The sequence below is a fragment of the Scyliorhinus canicula genome, chromosome 9, assembly GCF_902713615.1.
Source record: "Scyliorhinus canicula chromosome 9, sScyCan1.1, whole genome shotgun sequence".
Taxonomy (NCBI): domain Eukaryota; kingdom Metazoa; phylum Chordata; class Chondrichthyes; order Carcharhiniformes; family Scyliorhinidae; genus Scyliorhinus; species Scyliorhinus canicula.
The window spans coordinates 65,249,330-65,269,670 of NC_052154.1; positions in this window are offsets into that span (position 1 = coordinate 65,249,330).

The window sequence follows — 20,341 nt, forward strand, 5'->3', positions numbered from 1 at the left end:
ATCCGCCTTCACCCCATTTTTGTTTGTCAATTTATCAACATTTCTTCCATAGATCTGTTTTTCCCTCACTATTGTCCATCCAACGATCCCATCCTCCCACCAACCCCCAAACATTAGTCCACATGTTTACATAAACAAATGACAAAAAGGAATTAGGGATTACCCATAGTCATATATTAATACACACAGCCCCACCTCCCCCCAACCCTTCCCCCCCCCCCCCCCCCCCCCCCCCCAACTAGAACATAGAACATAGAACAGTACAGCACAGAACAGGCCCTTCGGCCCTCAATGCTGTGCCGAACAATGATCACCCTACTTAAACCCACGTAACCCGTATACCCATAACCCAACAATCCCCCCATTAACCTTACACTACGGGCAATTTAGCATGGCCAATCCACCTAACCCGCACATCTTTGGACTGTGGGAGGAAACCGGAGCACCCGGGGGAAACCCACGCACACACGGGGAGGACGTGCAGACTCCACACAGACAGTGACCCAGCTGGGAATCGAACCTGGGACCCTGGAGCTGTGAAGCATTGATGCTAACCACCATGCTACCGTGAGGCCCAGAACTAATGTTCGATGTTATCCAGTTCTTGAAAGTGCATAATGAATAATGCCCATGACTTGTAGAACTGCTCCGTCCTTCCCCTCAGTTAAAACTTAACCTTCTCAAGTGCCAAGAATTCCAACAGGTACCCCCCGCCGCGACAGGATCCGCCTTCGGGCGATCAATGAGGCGAAGGCTACGATAGCTGCCTCCTCACCCGTTTCCAACTCTGGCTGGTCCGACACCCCGAATATGGCCTTCCGGGGATCTGGGTCCAGTTTCACATGCACCACCTTGGAAATTACCGTAAAAACCTACTTCCAGTAATCCTCTAGCTTTGGACAGGACCAAAACATATGAATGTGATTAGCACCCCCCGCCGCAACGCTCACACACATTTTCTACTCCTTCAAAGAATCGGCTCACCCTCGCCCTCGTTAGGTGTACTCTGTATACCACCTTCAGCTGTATCAGCCCCAACCTCGCACATGAGGTGGAGGCATTTACTCTCCGGAGCACCTCACACCAGAACCCCTCCTCCATATCCTCTCCCAACTCTTCCTCCCACTTTGCTTTGATCCCTTCCAGTGGTGACTTACCCTCTTCCAAAATAGCTCCGTACACCGCTGACACTATCCCCTTCTTCAGTGCCCTCGTCGTCAGCACCTCCTCAAGCAATGTGGAGATCGGTTCCTCCGGGAAGCTCTGTATCTCCTTTCTGGCAAAATCTCGAACCTGCATGTATCTAAACATTTCTCCCTGCTCCAGCCCATACTTTGCTTCCAGCTCCTTCAATCCTGCAAACCATCCCCTAAGAAACAAATCTTTTAGTGTCTTAATCCCCTTCTCTTCCCATTGCTGGAAATTTCTATCCCACCTCCCTAGCTCAAATCTGTGGTTCCCCCGAATCGGCATTTCCCTTGACCCTGCCCCCAACCCGAAGTGTTGGCGAAACTGCCTCCAGATTTTCAATTATTATTACCGGACTCCGAGTATTTCCCCAGAGCTATCGGGAGCGGCATTGTTGCTAGTGCTTTCAGTCCCAACCCCCTTCACAAACTCCTCCATTCTGACCCACTGGGAATCAACCCCTCTGACCCAGCTCCACACTTTCTCCACATTCGCCGCACAGTAGTAGTACATCAGGTTCGGAAGACCCAAACCCCCTGCCTGCCATCACCTCTGTAGCAGCACCTTTCTCACTCTGGCCACCTTCCCTCCCCATATGAACGAGGTAATCCTTCCCTCAATCTCCCTGAAAAACGCCCTTGGCAGGAAAATCGGTAGGCATTGAAAAATAAACAAAAATCACGGCAACACGTTCATTTTAACCGCCTGTACCCGACCCGCCAGTGACAGAGGGAGACCATCCCACCTTGCTTTCACTCTCCCCACCAAACTAGTGATGTTGTACCTGTGAAGCCTCCCCCACTCCCGGGCAACCTGCACCCCCAGATACTGAAAGTGAGGCCCTGCCCTTCGGAATGACATCCCCCCCCAACCCTGCCCCCACCCCCGGCCGAGACACCACAAAATACTCACTCTTGTCTAGGTTCAGCCTGTACCCAGCTTGAGAAAGACCCAAATACCCGCAAGCAGCTCCAATATTCCCCCTATCGACACACTTGGTTCCGACACACACAGCAGCAAGTCGTCGACATACAAGGACACTCAATGCTCTACCCCCCCCCCCCCCCCCCCCCCCATTTTTTTCCATGCTTCCGAACTTCTTAATGTGATGGCCAACGGCTCAATCGCAAGTGCAAACAGCAGGGGGGACATAGGACATCCCTGCCTCGTCCCACGGTGGAGAGAAAAGTATCTTGAGCTGATGTTATTTGTGAGGACACTCGCCTCGGCTTCTTATGTAATAGCTTTGCCCAGTTCACAAATCTTGGTCCAATCCCAAACCACTCCAGAACTGCCATCAAGTACCCCCATTCTACCCGGTCAAACGCCTTCTCGGCGTCCAATGCCACAACCACCTGTTTCCTTCCCATCCACCGGTGGCATAACAATGTTCAAAACCCTCCTAATGTTCGAAAAAAGCTGCCAGCCTTTCACGAACCCTGTCTAAGCTTCACCTATCACCTTCAGGAGGCACTCCTCCAGCCTACCCACCAGTACCTTTGCCAATACTTTTGTGTCCACATTCAGAAGTGATATGGGCCTATACGACCCACACTCCGTCGGATCCGTATCTTTTTTTTTAGCAACAGTTAAATCGATGCCTGCACCAAGGTTTGTGCCAACACCCCCTTCCTTATCGCCTCTTCAAACATCCCCACCATCAGGGGTGCCAGCTTATCCTTGAATTTTTTATAACATTCCACCGGAAACCCGTCCGGCCCTGCCACCTTCCCCAACTGCATCCTCCCAATCGCATCCTTTATCTATTGCTCCTTCTAATGTAGCCCTGTCCCCTTCCCCTAGCCTCAGGTACTCCAATCCATCCAGAAATTCCTGCATCTCACGGTCTCCCCCGGGTGGCTCTGACCTGTACAACCTCTCATAAAACTCCTCAAAAACCTTGTTAATCAGCTCCGGTGCCACCTCCAACTTCCCTGCCCTATCCCTCACCTGAAGAATTTCCCTTGCCGCTGCTTCGCTCCGGAGTTGACCTGCTAACATACGCCTTATCTCCATATTCATAAACTGCACTCCTTGCTCGTCACAGTTGCCGCACCGCCTTCCTGGTAGACAGTCGGTCGAAGCTCTCCTGTAGTTCCTTCCTCTTTTCCAGCTTCGCTGGGTCCCCCTCTTCTGCATAACTCCTATCTACCTCCAACATCTCATCTATTCCCCTCTGCCGCTCCAACCTCTCCTCTTTGTACACCTTGGCCTTGAACGAAATTACCTCACCCCTCACCACCGCCTTTAGAGCCTCCCAGACAACTGCCTTCGACACCTGATCTGTACAGTTGAAACCTCCATAGTCTTTAATTACCGTTTCAATTTTCTCACAGAACACTTTGCTTCCCAAAAGCCCCACATCCAGTTTCCATCCCGGCCTCTGCGCTACCCCCTTCTCCAGCACCATATCCACCCAATGCGGAGCATGATCTGACACTGCAATTGCCGAGTATTCCGACCCCTTAACCCCAGCCTGCAAAGCCTTCCCCACCACAAAGAAGTCGATCCGCGAGTATATCTTATGGACTGCTGAGAAAAACGAGTACTCCCGTTCCCTTGGGTGCAGGAACCTCCAAGGGTCCACCCCTCCCAATTCCACCATTAGCCCAGCAGCTCTACCATTGCCCCCCCCCCCCCCCCCCCCCCCCTTCCCGATGGGACCAGCGAGCGCAGCCGTGATCTGTCCAACCTTGGCTCCTGCACCTGGTTCCAGCCCCCCCCCCCCCCCCCCCCCCCCCACCCTATCAGCTCGTGTGTGTCCAAGTCAGGGATGGCCCCAAACACCTTCTTCGCAAATCCCACATCGTCCCAATTGGGATTGTATGCACTTAACAGCGCCACTAATCTCCCCTCCAGCCCCCCCTGTCACAATCACATATCCACCCCCTAGATCTGCCACCACCTTCTCCATCTGGAAGCATACCATTTTGCAGACCAGCACCACTACCCCTTGAGCCCTTCCGTCAAATCCAGAGTGAAACATTTGACTAACTCAGCCCTTTTTAAGTCTCACCTGGTCCTTTACCCTCAAGTGAGTCTCCTGTAGCATTGCCACATCGGCTTTCAAACTTTTAAGATGCGCAAGCCACTCTTGACCAGACCCCCTAGCCCTCTCACATAACACTCTTCTTAATCTTAATCACCTCCATTTACATTCCTTTTATCTTTCTGTCCACAACATCCTTGTCAATCTCCACCAATCACAAAAAAACAGCTTAGACAAAGTCACCCAACCTCGACAACGTCAGCTCCCTTCTCTCTCCACAGATGCTGTCAGAACTGCTGAGATTGTCCAGTATTTCCTGTTTTTGTTTGATTCCAGCATTATCAGTAATTTGCTTTTATTCTTTGAATATTGTATGTCTGTGGAGCATGCTTATAGAAGGCCACAAACCATCCACGTTTTATTTGAAGGTTGTAGATTCTGAACAGGAAGCTTATTGTTAAAAAGAATTGCATAGTTATTGAAGTCTGTATGTCATACAAATAGGCATGATTTGCCCAATACAAAACACAAACCACTGGTATCAGCCAATGGCTCTAAATGCAGTCTGATCTCTTAAATTGCTTTCTCTGGAAAAAAGTCTTGCATATTAGGGCTGCTCATGTCCAGATGTGGAGATGCCAGCGTTGGACTGGGCTGAGCACAATAAGAAGTCTTACAACACCAGGTTAAGTCCAACAACTTTGTTTCAAATCACTAGCTTTCGGAGCACTGCTCCTTCCTCAGGTGAATGAAGAGGTGTGTTTCAGAAATATAAATATAAACATAAAAGTTAATGATGCAAGACTATACTTTGAATGCGATTCTTTGCAGGTAATTAAGTCTTTACAGTACCAAGATGATCGCATATATAGACACTGACATTAAAGTTTCTACAAAGATGCAAGAAAGCTGACAAGATCCTGACAGATCACAAACCCACTCAAGTCGACCTACAACACAGACTATGCTGAGAGACTCTGCCGTCTGGACCTGTAAAGACTTAATTACCTGCAAAAACTTGCATTCAAAGTATAGTATTGCATCATTAACTCTGTCTATATACACGTTTCTGGAACCCACCTCTTCATTCACCTGAGGAAGGAGCAGTGCTCTAAAAGCTAGTGATTTGAAACAAACCTGTTGGACTTTAACCTGGTGTGTAAGACTTCTTACTATGTCCAGATTGTTGACTAACCATTTTCTCCAAATTATCAATATGAAAAGGATGGGTATTGCAACCCGCAAGAGATAGATTGATGTCGCAAACAATGCTATAGTCTCTTCTCTAAACTAACCCTTAATAACTCTACTAAATCCTACTTATCTAATTAAAAATAATGGAGTCAATTGCTGATTAAAGATATATTAAGTACACACTGTGCTTTGGTGAGCTTATTGTTTGTGACTTCATTCGAACCCTCACCTTTTCATTAGAAGTTCCAAGTCTTCCTTTTCAATAGTCCTCCTTTTAGCATGTTTGCAGTAAGCTTCAAGATCATCACAAAGCTGTTTGAAATACAACTCCAAGCTGTAAAAAAGGTCGGTAACATTTGTTATACCCACAACAGATTTAGAACCTTATTTCTCACACAACCTCGTTATTCTTGTTATATCATAGATAAGACCACCTCTGATCACTTCCTTCTATCACCCTCTATCCACATCCCATTTTTTCTCCTCACAACTCTACTCCCTTCTGTACCTTCCTCTGGGAAAAAAAAAGTCACCTCAAAATTATTTATAACTATCATATGAGCATCTCGGAGTATGGTATTTTTGAATAAGTGCTGCTTCATACCAGCGTCAACGACCCCTTCAATTATTTTGCTGAGGCGGTAATTGGCCAGGTTGAATTTGTCCTGCTTTTTGTGGACAAGATATATTTGGCAGCTTTCCACACTGTTAGATAAATGCCAGTATTGTAGCTGTAATGTAGCAGCTTGCTTAAGGACACAGCTACTTCTGGAGCACATGGCTTCAGTACTGCTGCTGAATGTAGTCAGGACTCATAGTCTTTGCAGTACCAGTGCATCCGCTGTTTCTTTTCTTTTTAAATAATTTTTATTGAGAAATTTTGATTTTATACAACAATAACGCACCTTAGTAAAATACCGAAAATAACAATAATATTAACAATCATATACATTCGCCCCATCCCCATGAACAACCCAGCATTTTAACAACAACGCAAATTAACACACTATAAAGTTACAGAATAAACACTACAATAATGCACCCCCCCCCCCCCCCCCGGGTTGCTGCTGCTATTGACCCAGTTACCTATCTCTGAGCCAGGAAGTCCAGAAAAGGCTGCCATCGTTTATAGAACCCTTGTATTGATCCTCTCAGGGCAAATTTGACCTTTTCCAATTTTATAAATCCCGCCATGTCACTGATCCAGGTCTCCACGCTTGGGGGCCTTGCATCCTTCCATTGTAACAGAATCCTTCGACGGGCTACTAGGGACGCAAAGGCCAGGACACCGGCCTCTTTCGCCTCCTGCACTCCCGGCTCCACCCCAACCCCAAAAATCGCGAGTCCCCACCCTGGTTTGACCCTGGATCCAACCACCCTCGAAACCGTCCCCGCCACCCCCTTCCAGAATTCTTCCAGTGCTGGGCATGCCCAGAACATATGGGCGTGGTTCGCAGGACTCCCCGAACATCTGGTGCACCTGTCCTCACCCCCGAAGAACCGACTCATCCTAGTCCCGGACATGTGGGCCCGGTGCAGCACCTTAAATTGGATGAGACTAAGCCTCGCACATGAGGAGGAAGAGTTGACTCTCTCCAAGGCCTCCGCCCAAGTCCCGTCCTCTATCTGCTCCCCGAGTTCCTCCTCCCATTTAGCCTTCAGCTCCTCCACTGACGACTCCTCCACCTCCTGCATTACCTTATAGATGTCAGACACCTTCCCCTCTCCTACCCACACCCCCGAAAGCACTCTGTCCATCGTCCCCTGCGAGGGCAGCAAAGGGAATCCCTCTACCTGTCGCCTAGCAAACGCCTTTACCTGCAGGTATCTGAACATGTTCCCCTGGGGAAGGCCAAATTTATCTTCCAGTTCCCCGAGGCCCGCAAACCTCCCGCCAATAAACAGGTCCCTCAATTTGCTGATGCCCGCCCTTTGCCATCCCCTGAATCCCCCATCCGTGTTCCCCGGGATGAACCGATGGTTGCCACCCAGTGGAGCCTCCATCGAGCCCCCTGTTGCCCCCCGATGCCGTCTCCACTGTCCCCAGATTCTTAGGGTCGCCGCCACCACCGGGCTCGTGGTAACCCTCTTGGGGGAGAGCGGCAACGGTGCCGTTACCATGGCACCCAGGCTCGTACCTCTACATGACGCCATCTCCATTCTTTTCCACGCCGCCCCTCCCCCCTCCATCACCCATTTACGCACCATTGACACATTGGCTGCCCAATAGTACCCCAGAAGGTTGGGCAGCGCCAGCCCGCCTCTATCCCTTCCTCGCTCCAGGAACACCCTCCTCACTCTCGGAGTCCCATGTGCCCACACAAAGCTCAGAATACTGCCGGTCACTCTCCTAAAGAGGGCCCTGGGGATAAATATGGGCAGGCACTGAAAAAGGAACAAGAACCTCGGAAGCACTGTCATTTTGACGGACTGCACCCTCCCCGCCAACGACAATGGCAGCATGTCCCACCTCCTGAACTCCTCCTCCATCTGATCTACCAGTCTGGTAAAGTTATGCTTGTGGAGAGTCCCCCAGTCCCTGGCCACTTGCACCCCCAGGTACCTAAAGCTCTCCCCTGCCCTCCTAAGCGGGAGCCTACCAATTCCTTCCTCCTGGTCTCCAGGGTGCACCACAAACACCTCGCTCTTGCCTAAGTTTAATTTATAACCTGAGAAGGTCCCAAACTCGGCTAGTAACCCCATCACTCCCGGCATCCCTCCCACCGGGTCCGCCACATACAGTAACAGGTCGTCGGCATACAACGACACCCTATGTTCCTCTCCACCTCGCACCAAGCCTCTCCACCTCTCTGAATCTCTCAATGCCATCGCCAGCGGCTCGATTGCCAGTGCAAACAACAAGGGGGACAAGGGGCAACCCTGCCTGGTCCCTCGGTAAAGCCGGAAGTACTCCGACCTGCTCCTATTCGTGGCCACGCACGCCATCGGGGCCTCATATAGCAGCCTTACCCATCTAATGAACCCTTCGCCAAATCCAAACCTCCCCAACACCTCCCATAGGTACCCCCACTCCACTCTATCGAAGGCCTTCTCCGCATCCAGCGCCACCACTATCTCTGCCTCCCCCTCAATCGCCGGCATCATAATGACATTCAGCAATCTCCGCACATTCGTGTTCAGTTGCCTTCCCCTCACAAAACCTGTCTGGTCCTCATGCACAACCCCTGGCACACAGTCCTCTATCCTGGTGGCCAGGATTTTTGCCAGCACCTTAGCATCCACGTTGAGGAGAGATATGGGCCTGTATGAACCACACTGCTGGGGGTCCTTGTCCTTCTTTAAAATTAACGAGATCAGCGCCCGTGACATCGTCGGGGGCAAAGTCCCCCCTTCCCACGCTTCGTTGAGTGTCCGCACCAGCAAGGGGCCCACTAGGTCCACGAACTTTTTATAAAATTCCACCGGGAACCCATCCGGCCCCGGTGCCTTCCCTGACTGCATCTGCCCGATCCCCTTAACTAGCTCCTCCAGCTCAATCGGCGCACCCAGCCCCTCCACCTTCTCCTCCTGCACCTTCGGGAAAGAAAGCCTGTCAAGGAACCTCTCCATTCCCTTCCTCTCCCCCGTTGGCTCTGACCGGTACAGTTCCCCGTAAAAGTCCTTGAAGACCTCATTCACCTCTACCCCCTTCCGCACCACATTCCCACTCTTGTCTCTCACTCCAGCAATCTCCTTAGCCGCATCCCGCTTACGGAGCTGATGAGCCAGCATCCTACTCGCCTTTTCACCATGTTCGTACACTGCCCCTTGTGCCTTCCTCCACTGTGCCTCAGCCTTTCTAGTGGTCAGCAAATCAAATTTAGCCTGCAGGCTGCGCCTCTCCCCCAACAGTCCCTCCTCTGGTGCCTCTGCATACCTCCTGTCCACCTCCAGCATCTTTCCCACCAGTCTATCCCTCTCGCTCCTCTCGCTCCTCTCCCTGTGTGCCCGGATGGATATCAGCTCCCCACGAATTACTGCCTTCAGGGCTTCCCAGACCATCCCCACCTGAACCTCCCCCGTATCATTCACCTCAAGGTACCCCTCAATACTTGCCCGGACCCTCCTACACACCTCCTCCTCCGCCAACAACCCCACATCCAACCGCCACAATGGACGTTGGTCTCGCACCTCCCCCATCTCCAACTCTATCCAATGCGGAGCGTGGTCGGAGATTGCAATGGCCGAATACTCGGCCTCCTCCACTCTCGGAATCAGTCCCCTACTCACCACGAAGAAATCTATCCGAGAGTAGACCCTATGTACGTGGGAGAAGAAAGAGTACTCACGTGCCCTCGGCCTCACAAACCTCCATGGATCCACTCCACCCATCTGATCCATAAACCCTCTCAGTACCTTGGCCGCCGCCGGCCTCCTACCCGTCCTAGAGCTGGACCGATCCAGTGAAGGATCCAACACCGTATTAAAGTCCCCCCCTATGATCAGACCTCCCGCCTCCAGATCCGGGATCCGTCCCAACATACGCCTCATAAAGCCCGCATCATCCCAATTTGGGGCATACACACTAGCCAGTACCACCTTCTCTCCTTGTAGCCTGCCCCTAACCATCACATACCTACCCCCCTTATCCGCCACCACCTCCAATGCCTCAAACAACACATTTTTCCCCACCAGAATCGCCACTCCCCGGTTCCTCACATCCAACCCCGAGTGGAAAACCTGCCCCACCCATACCTTCCTCAGGCGGACCTGGTCCGCCACCCTCAGGTGGGTCTCCTGAAGCATTGCCACATCCGCCATTAGCCCCTTCAGGTGAGCCAGTACCCTTGACCGCTTCACCGGCCCATTCAACCCTCTCACATTCCAGGTGACCAACCGGATCAGAGGGCGTCCCGCCCCCCTCCCCCGTCGGCTAGCCATAGCCCGTCGACTGCCCGCCCCAGGCCAGCATCCCCTGCTCGACCCCGTCCCCATAGCGACAACCCCTCACCTCTGTCCCCCCAGCCCCCACCAGCTCCTTCTTGCCCCTACCAGCAGCAACCCGGTATTCCCCTTTCCCCCCCTCCCTTCCCCCCCAGGCTAGGAACCCTCCCAGCCGCGAACCGTCCTCCATTGTACTTCCGTGGGTCAGGTAACTTCTGCTGACCCCGGAAACTCTCGCCAATAGCTCGACCCCTCCCGAAGTGGGATCATCCCCCAATCTATCCCTCCTCCTGGCACCGCTCCAGCGCGGGGAAGAACCAGTTAAGGCCCCACCTCCCCCGTCACCGTCTCCGCCCCCCAGCCCCGCAGTGCGGGAAACCAGAGGAAAGCCCGCGCTTTCGCCCTGCCCCACCACACCCTTCTGACGCAGCTCCCAAATATCAGCCCCCCTCCATACCCCCACTCCGACATAGAATACAACATACCCCCCCGACCCTCCCCGCAAGATACACAGCCCAAACAATGCCCCAAGCACAAAAACAAAAACATAGCAGAACAACCCCTCCGTAAATAACCATATCAAAATTGCAAAAATACTAAAACAAGACGAAAAAAACCGAAGAAAAAGAGAACACAGCAACAGCCGAATCCAGCACTAATATCTTACAGCCGACCTCGCAACCCCCAACCCCTAGTTCAAGTCCAGTTTCTCCGTCCGCACGAAGGCCCACGCCTCCTCCGGGGAATCGAAATAATGGTGCCGGTCCGAATAAGTTACCCACAGGCGCGCGGGCTGCAACATTCCGAACTTTATCTTTTTTCTATAAAGCACCTCTTTCGTCCGATTAAATCCGGACCGCCGCTTAGCCACCTCCGCACTCCAGTCCTGGTAGATCCGCACTACCCCATTCTCCCAATTGCTGCTCTTCACCTTCTTGGCCCAGTGAAGCACGCAGTCCCGATCACTGAACCGGTGGAACCTCACCAGCACCGCACGCGGGGGTTAATTCTCCTTAGGCCTCCTGGCCAGTACTCTGTGTGCTCCCTCCAGCTCCAGGGGCAGATGGAGAGACCCGGCCCCCACTAGCGAATTCAGCATTACAGCCACATAGGCTGTCAGGTCCGATCCCTCTAGCCCCTCCGCAAGGCCCAAGATCCGCAGGTTTTTCCGCCTCATGCGGTGATCAAGCTCCTCGAAGCGTTCCTGCCACTTCTTGTGGAGTGCTTCGTGCCCCTCCACCTTACTCACGAGGACCACGGCCTCCTCCTCTCGTTCAATGGCCTGCGTCTGCAACTTCTTGATGGCAGCACCCTGGGTGGACTGAATCTCTGACAGCCTTCTGTGTGTTTCCTGCAGAGAGCTCAGTACTTCATCCTTGAATTCTTTAAAGCAGCGCAGGAGATCAGTTTGTTGTTTCTGGGCCCAGAGTCTCCACTCCTCTGGAGCTCTGTCGGTGGCCATCTTGGATCCCTTCCCCCGTTTTTTCTGAGGAGGTGCTGCTGTTTTTTCCACCTTTCCACTCAGAGTTCGAGTCATGGACTGCAGGGAAAGTCGTTCAGCACACCTTCCCCCACCGGGAGACGTCGAAAAATTTCAGTTTTGGGCTCTCAAAAGAGCCGAAAAATCTCTTTAAAACGGGAGCTCCCACATGTGTGGCTTACCGCTGCATAACTGCCACTGGAAGTCGCATCCGCTGTTTCTTGATACCATGTGGAGTGAATCAAATTTGCTAAAGACTGGCATCTATGATGCTGGGAACCTCAGAAGGAGGCAGAGATGGATCATCATCCACTCAACACTTTTGGTTTAAGATTGTTGCGAGTGCTTCAGCCTCATAAGTGATCTTTTGCACTGATGTGCTGGGCTCCCCCATCATTGAGGGTGGGGTTATTTGTGGATCCTCCCGGGCAGCACGGTGGCGCAGTGGTTAGCACTGCCACCTCACAGCACCGAGGTCCCAAGTTTAATCCCGGCTCTGGATCATTGTCTGTGTGGAGTTTGCACATTCTCCCCTTGTTTGCTTGGATTTCGCCCCCACAACCCAAAACATGTGCAGGCTATGTGGATTGGCCACGCTAAAATTGCCCCTTAATCATAAAAAATGAATTGGGTACTCTAAAATGTATTTTTTTTTTTTTAATTTGTGGATACCCTTCAATTAGTTGTCTAATTGGCCACCACCATTTATGGCTGGGTGTGGCAGGAGACAGCATGCGGCACAGTGGTTAGCATTGGGACTGCGGCGCTGAGAACCCAGGTTTGAATCCTGGCCCTGGGTCACTGTCCGTGTGGTGTTTGCATATTCTATCTGTGTCTGCGTGGGTTTCACCCCCACAACCCAAAGATGTGCAGGGTAGGTGGATTTACCACACTAAATTGCCCCTTAATTGAAAAAAATAATTGGGTACTCTAAATTTATAAAAACAAATAGATAGCTGGGTGTGACAGGAGTGCAGAGCTTAGATCTGATCTGTTAGTCATGGGATCTCCTAGGTCTATTTATCACATGCTGGTTTCAGTGTTTGGCATGCAAGGAGTCCTGTATGCCTGCTGCTGCTCTTGGCATCCCCTCCTACACTCTTCATTCAACCGGGGTTGATGGTACTGGTAAGGTAGGGGATATACTATGACATGAGGTTACAGATTATGGTTGACTGCAATTCTACTCCTGCTGGTGGCCCAGTACCACATGAACGTCCAGCTTTGAGCTTTTGGATCTGTTCGGAGTCTGTCCCATTTAGTATGATGATAGTGTCACACAACATGATGATTAATATCCCTCAATGTGAATATGGGACTTCGTCGCCACAAGAACTATCGTCACTCCTACCAATACTGTCGTGGACTGATGCATCTGCGACTGGTAGATTGGTGAGGACGAGGTCAAGTAGGATCTTCCCTCTTGTTGGTTCCTTCACCACCAGCTGCAGACTTAATTTGGTATAATTTAGATAAGTGTGAGGTTATTCACTTTGGAAGCAAAATCAGGAAGGCAAATCACTACCTGAATGTTTGTAAATTGGGAGAGGAAAGTGTGCAGCGGGACCTGGCTGTCCTTGTGCAACATTCGCTGATGGTAGCAATGCAGGTGGAACAGGCGGTATAGAAGGCTAATGGTATGTTGGCCTTCATTGCCAGAGGTTTCGAGTATAGAAGCAGGGATGCATTGCTACAATTGTACAGGGCTTTGGTGAGGTCACACCTGGGAGTAGTATGTGCAGTTTTGGTCTCCTCGGAAGAAGGATGTTTTTGCTCTTGAGGGAGTGCAGCGAAGGTTTACCAGACTGATTCCAGGGAGAGCGGGTCTGTCATATGAGGAGAGATTGAATAGGTTGGGATTGTTCTCGCTGGAGTTCAGAAGAATGAGGGGGGATCTCATAGAGACTTATAAAATTCTAACAGGACTAAACAGGGTAGATGCAGGGAAGATGTTACCAATGATGGGTGTGTCCAGAACGAGGGGGTCACAGTCTGAGGATTCAGGGTAAACCATTTCGGACAGAGATAAGGAGACATTTTCTTCACACAAAGAGTGGTGAGCCTGTGGAATTCATTGCCACAGGAAGTAGTTGATGCCATAACTTTGAATATATTCAAGAGGCAGCTGGATATAGCACTTGGGGAGAATGGGATCAAAGGGAGAAAGCAGGATTAGGCGATTGAGCTGGATGATCAGCCATGATCGTGATGAATGGCGGAGCAGGCTCGAAGGGCCAAAAGGCCTCCTCCTGCTCCTAACTTCTATGCACCTACATAGACTTAGTCGAGCAGCTTTTCCTTTAGGATGGGCAGCACGGTGGCGCAATGGTTAGCACTTCTGCCTCATGGCGCTGAGGACCCAGGTTCAATTCCGGCCCTGGGTCACTGTCCGTGCTGAGTTTGCACATTTTCCCCGTGTCTGTGTGGATGTCACTCGCACAACTCAAAAAGATGTGCAGGGTAGGCGAATTGGCCACGCCAAATTGCTCTTAATTGAAAAAAAAATTTGGTACTCTAATTATTTTTTTGATATTTTTCTGTAGGACATGGTCAGTAGTGGTGCTACTGAGCCACACTTGCTAATGGAAATTCTGTGCCCTTGCCACCAACAATGCTTCCTCTACGTGGTGTTCAACATGGAAGGTTACTAAGCTGAGGGAAGGGCAGTAGTTGGCAATCAGCATGTTCTCTTTCCCATGTTTGATCTGATGACAAGAGACATCATGAGGTCCAGAGTTGATGTCGAGGACTCCCAGGGCAACCCCATCCTGGTTGTATACCACTGTGCTGCCACCTCTGCTGGGATGGTGCCTGGGACATTACATGTAAGGTATGATTCCTTGAGTACGATTATGCTAGGTTGTGGCTTGGCTAGTCTGTGGAACAGCTCTCCCAATTTTAGCACAAGTCCCCAGATGTTAATAAGGAGGATCGTGCAGGTCGGCAGGGTTTGCCTTTGTCATAGTCAGTGCATATGCTGATGCTGGGTGATCTGTTTGGTTTCATTCCTTTTTGTAGACTTTGTAATAGTGTTATACAACTGCATAGCTTGCTCGGCCAATTTCAGAATCAACCACATCACTGTGGGTCTAGAGTCGCATGTTGGCTAGAGAAGGCAAGGACAGTAGACGTTCTTTCCTAAAGGGCATTGGTGAACTAGATGGATTTTCAGCACAATTGACATTGTCGCTGTTAAATTTAAATTCCACCAGCTGTCATGATGGGATTTGAACCAGTGAACCCAGAGCATTTGCCTGGGAGTCTGGATTAGGTTCACTGAAATTACCACACTGTCACCTTCTTGCCCTATGTGTGAGAGCAAAAGAGAGCGGGAGAGCGTGTGCCAATACCCGAAAGAGCGCGAGAGTGCATGCGCCTGAGAGAGAGAGCGCATGCACCCGAGAGAGAGAGCGCATGCACCCGAGAGAGAGAGAGCGCATGCGTCAGAGAGATAATAATAATTGCTTATTGTCACAAGTATGCTTCAATGAAGTTACTGAGAAAAGTTCCTCGTCGCCACATTCCGGCGCCTGTTCGGGGAGGCCGGTACGGGAATTGAACCCGTGCTGCTGCCTTGTTCTGCATTACAAGCCAGCTATTTAGCCCAGTGTGCTAAACCAGCCCGAGACAGCGCCCGAGAGAGCACATTCGCCCGCCGAGAAAGAGCGAGGGAGCAAATGCACATGTGCAAGAGAACGCATCTACGCGCCCAAGTGATCGCAAATGCGCTCAAGAGAGTGCACACGCTCGAGAGAGCAAAAGCGCTCGAGAGGAAATGCCTCCGAGAGAGAGCCAACACGCCAGAGAGAGAGAGCTCGCATACCCGCTATCTTTATAGTATCATTTTTTAAAAATAAAAAATTTAGAGTACCCAATTATTTTTTTTCCCAATTAAAGGGCAATTTAGTGTGGCCAATCCACCTAACCACCACATCTTTGGGTTGTGGGGGTGAAACCAACGCAGACACAGGGAGAATGTGCAAACTCCACACGGACAGTGACCTAGGGCCGGGATTCGAACCCAGGTCCTCAGCGCTGTAATCCCTGTGCTAATGACTGTGCCACATGCCACCCTATCTCTATAGTATCATGATGTGGAGATACCGGCCGTTGGACTGGGGTGAGCACCGTAAGAAGTCGTACAACACCAAGCTACAGTTGAACAGGTTTATTTGGAATCATGAGCTTTTGGAGCGTAGCTCCCTTGACTCACCTGATGAGCTTGTGATTCCAAATAAACCTGTTGGACTTTAACCTGGTGTTGTAAGGCTTCTAAATTATCAGACTGCTGGCCTGACATTCAGGAAGAGAGAAACCAACATTTCTTCCAATTAAATCACAAAGACTGAAGCTAATGTCTTCAGTACTCCGCCATTAACCCAATTCCCAAGCCGCTGACTCCATCCTGCCTATCTGGTTATCTTCCAAGCTTGAACCAGACTCTTCACAACTGTGTCTGACCCTAAGGTGTTTTCAAATACATTTCCATCCCATCACTAAGACAGCCCATTTTCACTCCACCACTGCCTCAGTTCCTCTGCTGCCGAAACTCAACTCCTCATGCCTTTGACATGACTATTCCAATGCACTCCTGTTTGGCCTTCACATTGTACCTTCTGTAAAACTGAAGTAATCCAAACGTCTGCTGCCCTTGACCTAACTCGCATCAAATCCAGATTCACCTGTCGCTCCTGTGCTTGCTGACATATGTTGACTCCTAGTTAAGCAGCACCTGGATTTTAAGATTCTTATCTTTGGCTCCAAATTCCTCCATGGTCTCCCCATCTTTAATCTTCTCCAGTCCCACAACCATTCGAGATAACTACAACCTCTAATTCTGGTGTCTTCAGTGTCCATTTTTGGCCTTCTTTGAAATGTCCTCCTTAAACCTTTTTCGCCTCTTTTCTCCTTTAAGACACATTCCTTAAAAAAACCCACCTATTTAACCAAGCTTTTGATCAGCTTCCCAAATATCACCAAGTGGTTCGGTGTCATATTTTATTTTCTGTTGCTTCTGTGAAGCGTCTTGGGATGTTTTATGATAAAGACATTATACAAATACAAGCTAATATTGCATATACCGTATTACTGAATTTTTAAAAAATATATAAATTTAGAGTGCCCAATTCATTTTTTTCCAATTAAGGGGCTATTTAACGTGGCCAATCCACCTATGCTGCACATCTTGGGTTGTGTGGGCAAAACCCATGCAAACACAGGGAGAATGTGCAAACTCCACACGGACAGTGACCCAGAGCCGGATTGAACCTGGGACCTCGGCACGTGAGGCAGCAGTGCTAACCATTGGACCGCCGTGCTGCTCCATTACTGAATTTTTGGGGATTATTGTTGTGAAGATTTGTTGTTCAAAATGTTTTGTTTTAATTTGAATGATTGATACCACTTACCAATGTTCAACCACTGCAAATGTTTCCTTCTTCACTCTCATTTTGGCATAATGCGTAAACACAGACTTTATAAAGCTCCTTGGCAAAATTGGTTTCTTTTGTTTTGGGGTTAGTTTCTTTGGATTCTGCTTTACCTTCACAAGTGGTTTTTGTGCCCTGTTGATAATGGATACAATATTTACTTTGGGTACAAGCAACAAGTTCATTGATTTAATTATATAACATAGTTATAACCATCTGGTTCTTGGAAACTAGATTACAAAATCAAAAGTATATGTGTTTCAGATTGGCACTAGATTGTTCAGGTGGATTCAGCATCACTAATCACTTTTGTAAGCATACAGAGTCCTTAAATTCAAGCCTGTCCTTTACTGCCCAACAGCTATGATCAGGGATACCCCTTGTGATAGAAACTCAATTTTCTCCTCAGCCTTTCAGAAGGTGGACTCCAGTGAACACGTTAAGTCAATATGCCAATTTATTTTTACACAAAAAAATTAATAGACAAAAAGTTTACAGTGAATTTGAGTTTAGTCCATATTGTCCTGCAAAACATACAAGTAGCAAGCGTGCCAGACTCTCCGTCAGAGGACCAACTTAGCTTCTACACAGTATTTCCTTTTTCAGACAAAGTCATAGCTGTGTCTTTTGGCTCACTTTATTCAAGGAATAGCTAGTTAAGCTGCCAATATAGTTGTGAGCTTTCCTGATAACCAGCAGGAGCCCCCTCCCCAATTGAATTGAACATATTTGTTCATGAGATATGGGTGCCATTCATAGAATCCCTACAGCGCAGGAGGCTCGGCCCATTGACTTTGCACCAACCCTCCAAATGAGCACACTCCTTTGGTCCACTCCCTTGTCCAATCGCTGTAACATAACTGCGCATCCACAGAGACTAAAAGGCAATTTTAGCATGGCCAATCCACCTAATTTGCACATCTTTGAACTATGGGAGGAAATGCAAGCAGACAGAGGGAGAATGTGCAAACGGAAGGCCAGAATTGAATGGAATCCAGGTCCCTGGTGCTTTGAGGTATCAATGTGCCACCCATTCACACGGTCAGCAATTATTTCCTATCTCTAATTGCCACTGAGAAGGTGGTGATGGATCACTTTGTTGAATCACTTGGTGTATGCACTCCCAGTGTTAAGTAGGAATTTTGACCCAAAGACAATAAGGAATGGCAATATTTTTCCAAGTCAGTTTGGGTGGACCTGGAGGGGAACTCGGATGTGATAATGTTCCCATGCACCTACTGTCCTTGTCCTTCTAGGTGGTAGAGATTGAGAGTTAGATGTGCAGTCGAAGAAGCATTAACGAGTTACTGCAATGCATCATGCAGACAGTACATACTGCAACCACAGTGAGTCAGTAGTGGAGGGACTGAATGTTTAAGGCGGTGTCAATCAAGAGGGCTGCTCTGCTTTGGTGTTTCAGCTGCACTGATCCAAGCAATCGGAGACCATTCCGTCACATTGCTGACTTGTGTCTTGTAGATGGCTGAATACCCAGCCTCTAAACTGCTCTTGTAACCACGTTAGTTATGTGTCTTGAGGAGTTTAATTTCTTGTCAAAGGTGACCCTCAAGATGTTGACAGTTTGGAACTTGGCAATAATAATAGCTCTGAATGTCAAGGGGAGGTGATCAGACGTTTTCTTGTTGGAGATGGTCACTGTCTGGCACTTGATACAAATGGCACTTGCCACTTATCAGTCGGAGTCTGAATCTTGTTAGCAGAGGACTTGCAAATGGAACAGAACGCTGCAATCATTAGTGAACATCACCACTTCTGACTTTACAATAGAAGGAAGGTCATTGATGAAGCAGCTGAAAAGGTTGGGACTCAGACATGGCATGAGGAACTCCAGCAGTGATGTCCCAGGGCTGAGGTGATTGGCTTTCAACTGCGGCAACTATTTTCCTTTGTGCAATGTACAACTCTTAAGCCAGTGAAGAATTTTCTGCCCGTTTGCCACCAACTTCAATTTTACGGGGGCTTCATTACAAGCCAGCTATTTAGCCCAGTGTGCTAAACCAGCCCGAGACAGCACCCGAGAGAGAGAGAGCACATTCGCCCGCCGAGTCTACTCTTCCTGTCTACTCCATGTCTGCCCCTCATAATTTTATACATCTCAATCATGTTCCCCTCAGTCTCCTCTGCTCCAAGGAAATCAACCCCAATCTATCCCATCTCTCTTCAACCCTCCAGTCCAGGCAACATAATGGTTGTAGATGGCTGAATACCCAGCCTCTGCACCGCGACAAATGTTATCATATCCCTCCTATAGTGTGGATTCCAGAACTGCACACAACACTCTAGCTATGGCCTAACCAACATTTTATAAATTTAGTGTGCCCAATTCAATTTTTCCAATTAAGGGGCAATTTAGCATGGCCAATCCACCGACTCTGCACATCTTTGGGTTGTGGGGGTGAAACCCACGCAAACATGGGGAGAATGTGCAAACCCCACACGGACAGTGACCCAGAGCCGGGATCGAACCTGGCACCTCAGTGCCATGAGGCAGCAATGCTAACCACTGTGCCACCGTGCTGCCCCTAACCAACATTTTATACAGCTCCAGCATTACGTCCCTGCCCTTAAAATTCTATGCATCGGCTAATAAAGACAAGGATACCATATGCCTTCTGAACCACTGTATCCACCTGCCCTTAAGGGATTAGTGTACATGCACAGCAAAGTCCCTCTGATCCCCAATGCTTCCCCGAGTCCTGCCGTTTATCATGCATTGCCTGGTTTGTCCTACCCAAATGCATCACCTCACACTTATTCGGATTGAATTCCATTTGCCACTGATCAGCGCATCTAACCAGCCCGTCTATATCCTCCTGTAATCGAAGGCTATCCTCCTCACTATTCACCACCCACCAAGGTTTTAATGAGGCCTGGGGTGGAGTTGTCCTGGGGAAAGCCAATGTGAGCATCGATGAGCAGGTTATTGATGAATAAGAACCATTTGATAGTCTTAATGACACAATGATAATTATGAATGCCTTCAGCACTATAGCCAGGAAGTTGTTGGCGCTCTGGGTTCATACGAATGTTGAGAGATTTTGAGTATTCGCCTCGCATGAACTTTCAGTACTTTACATTAAGGACGATTTTCCATTCAACATTTTAATCACAACCTTGTGTTCGAGAAATACAGTTTGCACTTTACACGAGAACAAA